Consider the following 9,449-nt stretch of genomic DNA (forward strand, 5'->3'; position numbering starts at 1 on the left):
CCATCTGGGGCCGGCCCCACTGACATCACTAGTGATGTCAGTGGGAGTGCTTTTGGCTCTGATAGAGCCAAAAGCGCTCCAGGGCTTGTGGCAGCGAGACCATACCGCAAGGGTCTTGTCGCAAGCCCGATGGTCGCGATGGTCTTGACCATCGCGACCATCATTTTGGCCGCTCACTATAGCTGTGGGAGGCTGCTCTAAAAAGTAAGAGGGACGGCCCTGAGTCAGAGCGAACGCTCTGTCAGAGCGTCCAGCTCTGAATCAGGGCCTTTGTTCTAATTGTGAAACTTGCAGCAGTTTTATTTATCGCTAATTACCACTTACCCTTTATATTTGTCTATGATTACCAATACCACTGTACCATTCTAAAAGCTATAGTTATTCTGGCAAGTTCAAGAAACATTGTTTCAGTCAAAATAAGCTGTAATTCATATAAAGATCCGTTGAGCTTTCTACTTTACTTGAAATGACCATAACCCAGGCCCGTAACTAGGGTAGTGCGGCTGGAGCCATCGCACAGGGCACCACAGGGCAGGCAGCGCTGTTTGGGCCTGTCACATTTCTATTTATTATCATTCTCACTTGTAGCTTCCTCTTATTTCATCCCCAGCATCTTCTGGCCTCTCCTATCTCTTCCCTGGCCCTTCCCCATGAGGACATTTCCCTTTTTGGGTGCATAATGTCCCTTTGAAAAATGAGGGGGCACCAATGCTCTTTCTGGCACAGGGCACCAAAAAGTCTAGTTACGGCTTTGCCATAACCTACAGTATATTTTTTGTTCTGCTAGGCAAGCCCAATCAATACATTTTCATTAGTATGTATAAATATTATAGCTGTTATGAGAGCAGACTTCCGTGTTATGGTTTTAGTTCTAAATCATTGTTGTATTTTGTTTTTGCAAAACCACCCACAATTGTGATGGTTTTAAATTGCTTTAAAATTAAATAAAAACAGCTAAACTCAGTTTGGGCCTGTTTTTATTCCTACAGTATTATTAACTTCAATAACATTAATTTCCAGTCAATTTTGACACCTCCCAGCTCACAATATTGTAGGTTGCAGCGAGCTGGTTGGCTAAACTAAATAGCAGAGCAGCATCACAAACACATGGCAGTTTAAAGAATATAGGGCCTGATTCTCATGGATCGCAACTGCGATTATGCACGCAATCGGCCGATTGTTGCATTCTGAGCATGCGTATGTAGTGCGCGAACACACCACTGCGATTGGGACTGCAATCGCAGTAACTACGCAGGCCCATCGCAGAGTGATTGACAGGAAGTACCTCTTGGGGGTGTTGACGGGGCTTGGTCAGTGAAATGCAGGCGTGCCAGTGCGTTTGAACACCGTTGAAGGGACACGCATAAATTTTCCACTGGGATGCCATATCCAGCTTGTGTACTCACTGCGCGCAATGAGGTTAGCAATTCTTGAGTAAGATCTGAGCTTGTGCAAGTGTGCGTGAGACTGCGATTGTACTCAATGTTACCGGTGGTTTCACAGTATTGTTAAGTACTACGGACGTGTGTAAGGTAAAGTTGGTGTCCTTATGTTGTGCTACAACGGCACAGCAATCGCAGAGGATTAGCATATCTTCACAGTGAGACTGTGGGCCTGATTCAGAGCCGGACGCTATTTGCGCTCACTCGGTCAGAAAAAGGGGCTGGCTATTTAAATTGATCGCTCGCTCTTTGCGGTCTGTTCACGCCTCTATGTCTGAGCGAGCGAACGAAACATGCGCTCGCTATTTTGTAAAGATGCCCCCTGGCCGCTCGCATCCTACGTCATCTCCGCTATTTATTTGATTAATCGAGTACATCGAAAGGCGTCTGAACTGCTTGCAGTGCTTGTGGTTGGATTTTCCTACCGCAATCATGCGAACAGTTCAGGCTAAGAAACAACCAAGTGACGTGGTCGATGACGCTGCTTTGTTAATTATACACACCCTTAAAACGCCCATTTTGACCTTTTGGCACGCCTGCATTCGGATCTCCACTCCCCATTTTCAAGCACCTTCCCCTGTTACCACCCACAAACAGCTCATCCTGTCACTCAAATTAGCAGGCACTCGCTATTTTGCGAACACACGATTTCCGACCGCAATGACTGGTTGGCGCATGCGCATTACGACCCATATGCATGCATTGCGCAGATGTGCGAACATCGCTCGGAGCGAACGAGCGGCCGCTTACGAGAGGCTCTGAATCAGGCCTTTTGTGTGTGGCACAGCAGTGACAGACAGGATGGCAGTTTAATAAACTTTATGACCCTATATAATGTTTTCATTAATCAAGAACTGCTTGCTTAAAAATAAAAGCCTAGTAGAAAATGTAATACCAACACAAGCAAATCACGGGCCACAGGCTCCTGTAGTAAAGTCTAGTAGAAAACTAGATCACCATCAAACTTATTTCAAACAGCAAATCACTTGCCCGGGGCCAGTACAGGTTTTTGGTGGTGGAGTACTTAGTAGAAGGTAAAGCATGGATTAGTTTAAGAAAAAGAAAATGTAAAACATGGAACAAGCTTCCAAACGTGAGTTTTCAAATGCAAACTGAATACACTTACATTACTGTTGCGACAGTACTGACACCAGTCGGAATCCCAGCATCAGCATCCCGACTGCCAGGATGCTGAAGGTAAGTAACGGGGTTGGGGGGCGGGTTAGGGCTAGGTTTAGGGGTTAGGGTTAGGCACTAAGGGGAGGGTTAGGTTTAGGGTGCGGGGAGGGGGAGGTTAGGTATAGGCTCTAGAGGGGAGATAAAGTTTAGGCACTATGGGGGAGGTTAAGTTCAGGCAACAAGAAGGGAGGGTTAGGGTAGGGAGAGTGGTAGGGTTAGCATATCGACCACCAAGTGTCGGTATGTTAACCCTGTCGAGATGGTGTCAGCCTGGATCCTAATTCCAATCACAGGCCACTGATCAGTACAGGTGATTGGAGATGGAGTAATTAGTGGAAGATGTATTTATTGAGATGGAATTTGGTAGCATGGACACATAAACTCAACTAATCGGATAAATCCAGATGCAGATATCAGACATAGATTTATTTCTATCATAGCAGTAATAGCTTCAGCCCTAGCAAAAGGATTTTTTGGGGAATCATGGATTGCTTTATGGGGTCTACCTCCAATCGCTAATGAAGAGGTTGATGTGTTGGCAGTGAAAATTGCATGTACTGGTATCTATCCATGCTGCAAGTAGCTAAAGCTGGAAAATATATGATTTTCCAGATTTTGATAAACAACTTGAATGTGTCACGACCAGGGTTTCTCGGCATGGTGGTCGACGGGTAATACCTGTGAGGTCGCTGTGGCGGGGGGCGTCTGGCGGTGGCGCTGGTGTTTGGTGAGGGGCATTGGCTGTGCGTGGTTCTCTGCGGGCACATTGTCACTCTGGGCTGGTGAGGCCTGGCGGTGTTTCCGTTCCACCTGCCATGGGCACCGCCATCTTGCCTCCGGCCAGGTGATTCAGTTGTCCAATCCTGGTGGGTCACGTGCTCTCTCCGGGCCAGTCACAGTGTGGCACTTGGTATTTAGGAAGGTCCAGAGCCTCCCTTCATTGCCAGTGCAACGTGTTTCTCAACGACAGCTGAGAGAGAGTTCCTGAGCTCATTACCTGCCTCCTTGAAAATACTACCTAGCCTGTTTATCTTACCTGCTCCAACTGTTGGACTTCCCTGCACCCTCCATTTACCTTCCTCCTGCCTGAGTACCTGAGTCTGCTGTCACCCTGCACCTTGCCTCCACTTACACTCTGCTGGATCACATCCCGTCTGTCTGCATATCATTTCAGCTCACCATACCTGCATACTGGACTGTTTCTTTTCTGTCACTATCTGGACATTCTCCCATTTGCTTCACTACAGTTCCCAAGTGCATTTCAGTGCTTTGCCTTGACTTTTACTTTTGCCATATTCATGTCTACTAAATCACTCATGAAAAGTTCCACATTTTCATTTAAATCTGCTTCTGTGTCTGCTAATATCACCACTCCGGGTCCACAACAAAACCAGAACCTCACAGAATGAACCTGCTGCAAAAGATGTAATAGGATGGTGGCTAAGTTACTTTGATGCAAACAACATAATCCTCCTGAATGTTACTAACTTTTTCTTGTTCAACACATTCAACATCAACAACACCACTAGTGTCAGATACACAAATAGACCCCATCATCATGTTGCACGTTTACAACTTCGAAAGTAGCATTCTCAGTTTCTGTGTCTAAACCATCATCTTCCTTACTTTAACTACTAATTGTCCTCACAATTGCAGAGGGTTCAGACATGATGGAAGGAGGCTTCTTTAGGATTACAGTGTCAGAATCAGAAATGTCAGACACACACATGGACACTCTTAGGCAGAGCCGTAACTAGACTTTTTGGTGCCCTGTGCCAGAGAGAGCATTGGCTCCACCCCAATTTTTTAAATAGAGTCATAAGATAGTGCACCTGAAACAGGACCATGGCCTAATTGGGAAAGACCAGGGAAGAGGATAGGGGTACTCCTGGGGCAGCCAGGAGATCCTGGAAATAAAAGAAGAGCAAGCTACAAGTGAGAATGATAATTAACAGGAAAATTTATAGGCCTGAACTGCACCCCCTGCCCTGTGGTGCCCTGTGCCATGGCACATGTCACACTACCCTAGTTACAGCTCTGCTCTTAGATTCTCCTGTAATGTTTGTGTTATTTTTGTGCACTGATTTGCCTGTGTGCTGGGCTGTGGCAGGACCAGAGAGGCTGCTGCTGCTGATCAGCAGCAGCATTCTCTTCTGGCTGTGTGTGTTGGGGGGAGTGATCACACTGATGAATACCCCCACTTCATGATTTTCCCCTGGCTGGGAGGCACACGGCATCTCCCTGTGGCACGAGTACTGTATGTTTGGAAGGAGGCATGGCCATGCCTATTAACCAGGCAAAACAAAGCTCACTATGGCACTGACAATATCTTAATAATAGCACCTGGTACATTTAAGTTGTGTATATTAACCATGTATACCGACACTGACAGGGAGACTGGAAATCACCAAGATGAGTTCAACTCTTGTGCAGGACTTGTGAATGACTAGAGTAAATTTGGTATTTATTGAAAACATCGAGTATGTGCTGGAGATATTAAAAATCAGTGAGGACCATTTTACACTTCAACCCACAGAAATACGAATACATGAGATGCTGGTCTGGAGAGCTCTACCTCTCTAAAAGGGGCTACATTAACAATGAAATTTACACTTAGTTGTGCTTAAATTGTCCCCATCCAAACTTAGTCATCAGTCTGTATACAGTATGTTTCTTTCTGTTGGTCTCTCTCATCTGGTCCATCCATATCTGCACAAAGGTTCTAGGCATGGCCCTGTCCACATCCTATGGCCACCATAAAATAAAAATTTAACATATCGCCGTGTACGCGTGGTGGTCAATACTTGAGTGGCACGTCCGGCTCCCCTCCTCCACTAACTCACTGGGCTGGTAAGTGTGGTGCGCTGAGATGAGATGTCATGATGCCTCATTTCCTGAGCCAAGAAAAGATGAAGAGACATAAGGAGGAACTGTTCCAGTCATCCTACAGTAGATTTACCAAGTCATAATGCCAATAGCAAAACCATACATACATAGGCGAATATCAGTAATGTTCCAGTCACATTTTTCTTGGTGCCTGATATGATCATTCTGATTTAGATAATATAATTGCAGTATCATTATGGTTGTATTGAGTTTAAAAGTGCTTACAGTTTGGGCAAATTGCCAAGCATGAAATTGCAGATTGTTTGACTTTAGATCTTATGGTCTTTTTCTAAACAACTTAAGGAGCAGATATTGAATCGGATGCAGCTGTGTCAGTTCTAGGTCTATTGGGGTTCCGCGTCTGTGACTTTATGCAAATGCTGCTACAATGTTCTTCCCAGGTGTGCATCTGTGTATCCTAATATACTAGTCTGAGAAGCCCACCCTCAGCATCCATAGCTGCAGAAATACTGATTGGTGCGTCTTTAGATTGACAATCTTAAAATGAACCTCTATATACCCCTGCCTGTACCTTCTAAAATCCTTCCTATAAACCTCTAAGGATGACGCTAATTTGCGTATGCAGTCATACAATAAATAGAGACTCCAGACTCAGAACATTTGGTTCCGAACACAAAGTATTATTCAAGTAAAAGTACAGTCAGTTATGCGCTATGATCTGTGTACAATTTAGCGCAAAGGAATTATACAGACCCCAAGTACAGTATACATACGCATGCGCTCTGGACCTGATACCGGCATTCAGAAAGAAAACCTCCATCTATCAGCATTCAGCAAGAAGACTAAAGACCCAGTGTTTGAGCACACATGTTTATTCCCCCCCCAGAATAGACAGGACAATAGAGAAGTTTCTTGCTTATGCCATTGGTTCCCATGGGGGAACCATCTGTTACAGAGCGTTTAACAGGCTGCTTCAAATAGACTCAACCCAGCCTCCAACAACTAGGGGTCTCTGCCCACCCGCCCCCTAACAGTCATCCTAACAGTTGTTCATAAAATATACATTTTGTTGTTTGAAGTCTCTGCGATCCATAACTTGAGAATGCATGATGCGATCTCCCCACCGATTACACCGGAATACTGTGGAAAGAGTACGCATCAATACAAAGCCAAACACGGCTGTCTTAACATGTATAAAACCTTAGTTATCAAATATCTTTATTTCTCAGCATTTCAACTAACTGAACCAACTTTTTATATAAAGACGTATTAATGTGTGTATGAGGAAGTGTGCACTTAACTCTCACTAAGTGAACATCTTAACAGTGTGACATGCTGAGCCAGATAGTTCCACATGCCCACTCTGTCAGCAGTCCCCCCCACCTGTCTCAGGCTTCAAAAGAAAAAAACTCTTTATTCTCCCAGTCTCTTGTGTGAAATGCAAATAGCCCAGCTACAAGAGACAGACCTAAGATGACACTCTAGTCTTTGAAATCATGTCATTGCAGGAAGTCTGCTAATGTAAGGTGTGTATTCGAGCCAGACCACCTGTAGTGAGAGCAGACACTGTCCAGGAAGCTCAACTACACAAGCTAGTTATCACATAGTCATTTGCTTTATTCAGCTAATGCAATCAATTTTGGCATACTGTAAAGTCATTTCTGAAATATATCCTTTATAATACGTAAAGTCATGAAATAGGCTTCTGGTGAATCGCCGTAACTTGCTAATAGTATTATCGCCACATGTACTAAAGTGTGAGTTTATCTAAAATGGCGCTTAGGTGGCCATCTTGCAAAATGGCGTCTTGCGGCCAGTCGCAAGATGGTGTCGCTGCGATTCAATTTTAAACTGATCTTGTCTCAGCCAATAATCTAGTTTCAACAGTCCACCCTTTGATAGTGAACAACATGCTATCACAATCTGATCTTAAAATTAAATTTAGGCTTACATTTTAATATTATTTAGTGTTATTATGGGATGGCACAAGGTGGTTCTTAATCCATCAATAATGTGTCTCTGAGTGGGGACATAAAACTACTATTATACGCACACCGTGGGTCTTATAAGATCATGTGAAAGGTGTGGGAATGCACCAGTATTATAAAAGCAGTCTTGAAGGGGAATTGAGACTTTACATTATCTGAGGTGTTTTAAAAATAACATTTCAATAATACATTCTATGCATGGCTAAATATAATACATTAAATGATGGTATTTTCTAGCTCAGGGTTGTAATGCAGTTCTGTATTTATCTCGGTATTCATACTGGCCACTATCATAATTTCATTCTTTTGTTTTACTCTATTTTTACATTTTCCACACAATATGAACACACCGGATGCATATGCCAATTATTATGATGACAATCAGTATAAGGATTAAGAATTTGCCTATGCTGGCGATCACTTCCTGGACCCATTCCCCTAGACCTGAGAACCATTTCACTGGGTTCAGCCATGAAACCCATCCTTCTATCTTCTCCTTTACTTCAGCCACTGAAGCATTATGGTTCTTATGAAATTCCCACTTTAGCTTCAGAATTTCATCCATCTTCCGGTCTATCACCTCCTTAGGGTCGCTGGCATCATTGGTGACATAGGTGCAACATTTTACTCCAAATTGGGTGGCTAACATTACGCAATACCCTCCAGTAACAGCAGTTAAATAATTCAACACTAGCCTGTGTTGCACCAGTTCTTTCTTGTACGCTTGCAATTCTCTCCCTGTATACCTGAATGTGTCATTGTACATCTTGGTGATATTATCTTTCAATTTAGCAAGTTCCTGGATATATCTAAAATTTTATGTACCCCGAGCGATCCTGGTGGGATCCAATGCGACTAGAACTTGAAAGCCAGTTGTCTCACTGATTAACTGTGTGGCTTTATGTACGTCACCAGGTACCATATTTATTTTGCCTCTGTGTTCATATTGTGTGTGAAGATATGGTGACGGTGTGTTTTTATGTATACCCAGCATTTCAACATGTGTGAGGGTCATAACTTCTGGGACTACTCTTCCCAGGTAACACAAACCTTCGGAATTCGGGGAGAGCCATTTATACGCTTTTCTTCCACAGATGAAATATACATTATCAGGGAGAACATAAGGAATGGTATGCATCATTATCATTAAACACATTTCCCTTGCAAACAATCCTATTTCTGGTTCTTCCATCTGGTACATGCAAGTTTATGGCTGTATTATTTTAGCACAATAACCATTTGGCACCTTACCAATAATTTCTTTGGTGGAACTCAATGTATACCGATACCTAAAATGTTTCCCACCACACTTAATGGAGCGTAACAGATCATGGTTTATGGACTCATTATCAGCTCTTTGTGAGAAGGTCATCGTCTGATTATTCCCCGTCACTTCCCAACTCCCGGGTCTATTGGTTGGTTATGTTTAAGCACAAAAGTTATCTATCTACTTGGAATTGATGGAGTTTGAAATTAGGTGGTTTGGATGAGAGGAATTTCCCATCCAATGTTTTTCATTCTGTAATTCTAAAATTTCTGTGATATTCAGCAGAAATGGCACCAACCCTACGTTGTGCTGTCCCTGTGACACATGTGAACACACCCAGCAATCAGTTTGATTTAACACTTTGCCTACCATGCTATGATAATCCTCTAGAGGATACCCACCCCAGTACGGATTATATTTAGGTTGGCACCCTTGGATACAGTTCTCATCAACTATGAACCCACAAAGCTCACAAATACAGGAATCTTCAGACGATAAACCTCCACACCTTCCCCGAGTATCCGGAATGACAGCTCTCTTAACGATAACAGTACTAAGATTGGTCAGACACCCCCCTGATTGGCATTGCACTCCTCCTGACTCCACTCCATCAGCACTGCCATCAGCTCCCATTTCCTCAATCGGTCCCCCATCACAGACACTGGATATCCCCGAACTTACCAGGATGGTGAGCAATCTTAAAGAGAATATGAAAATGAACACAGC

The sequence above is a fragment of the Taudactylus pleione genome, unplaced genomic scaffold (genome assembly GCF_031769625.1).
Source record: "Taudactylus pleione unplaced genomic scaffold, aTauple2 ptg000016l, whole genome shotgun sequence".
NCBI lineage: Eukaryota > Metazoa > Chordata > Amphibia > Anura > Myobatrachidae > Taudactylus > Taudactylus pleione.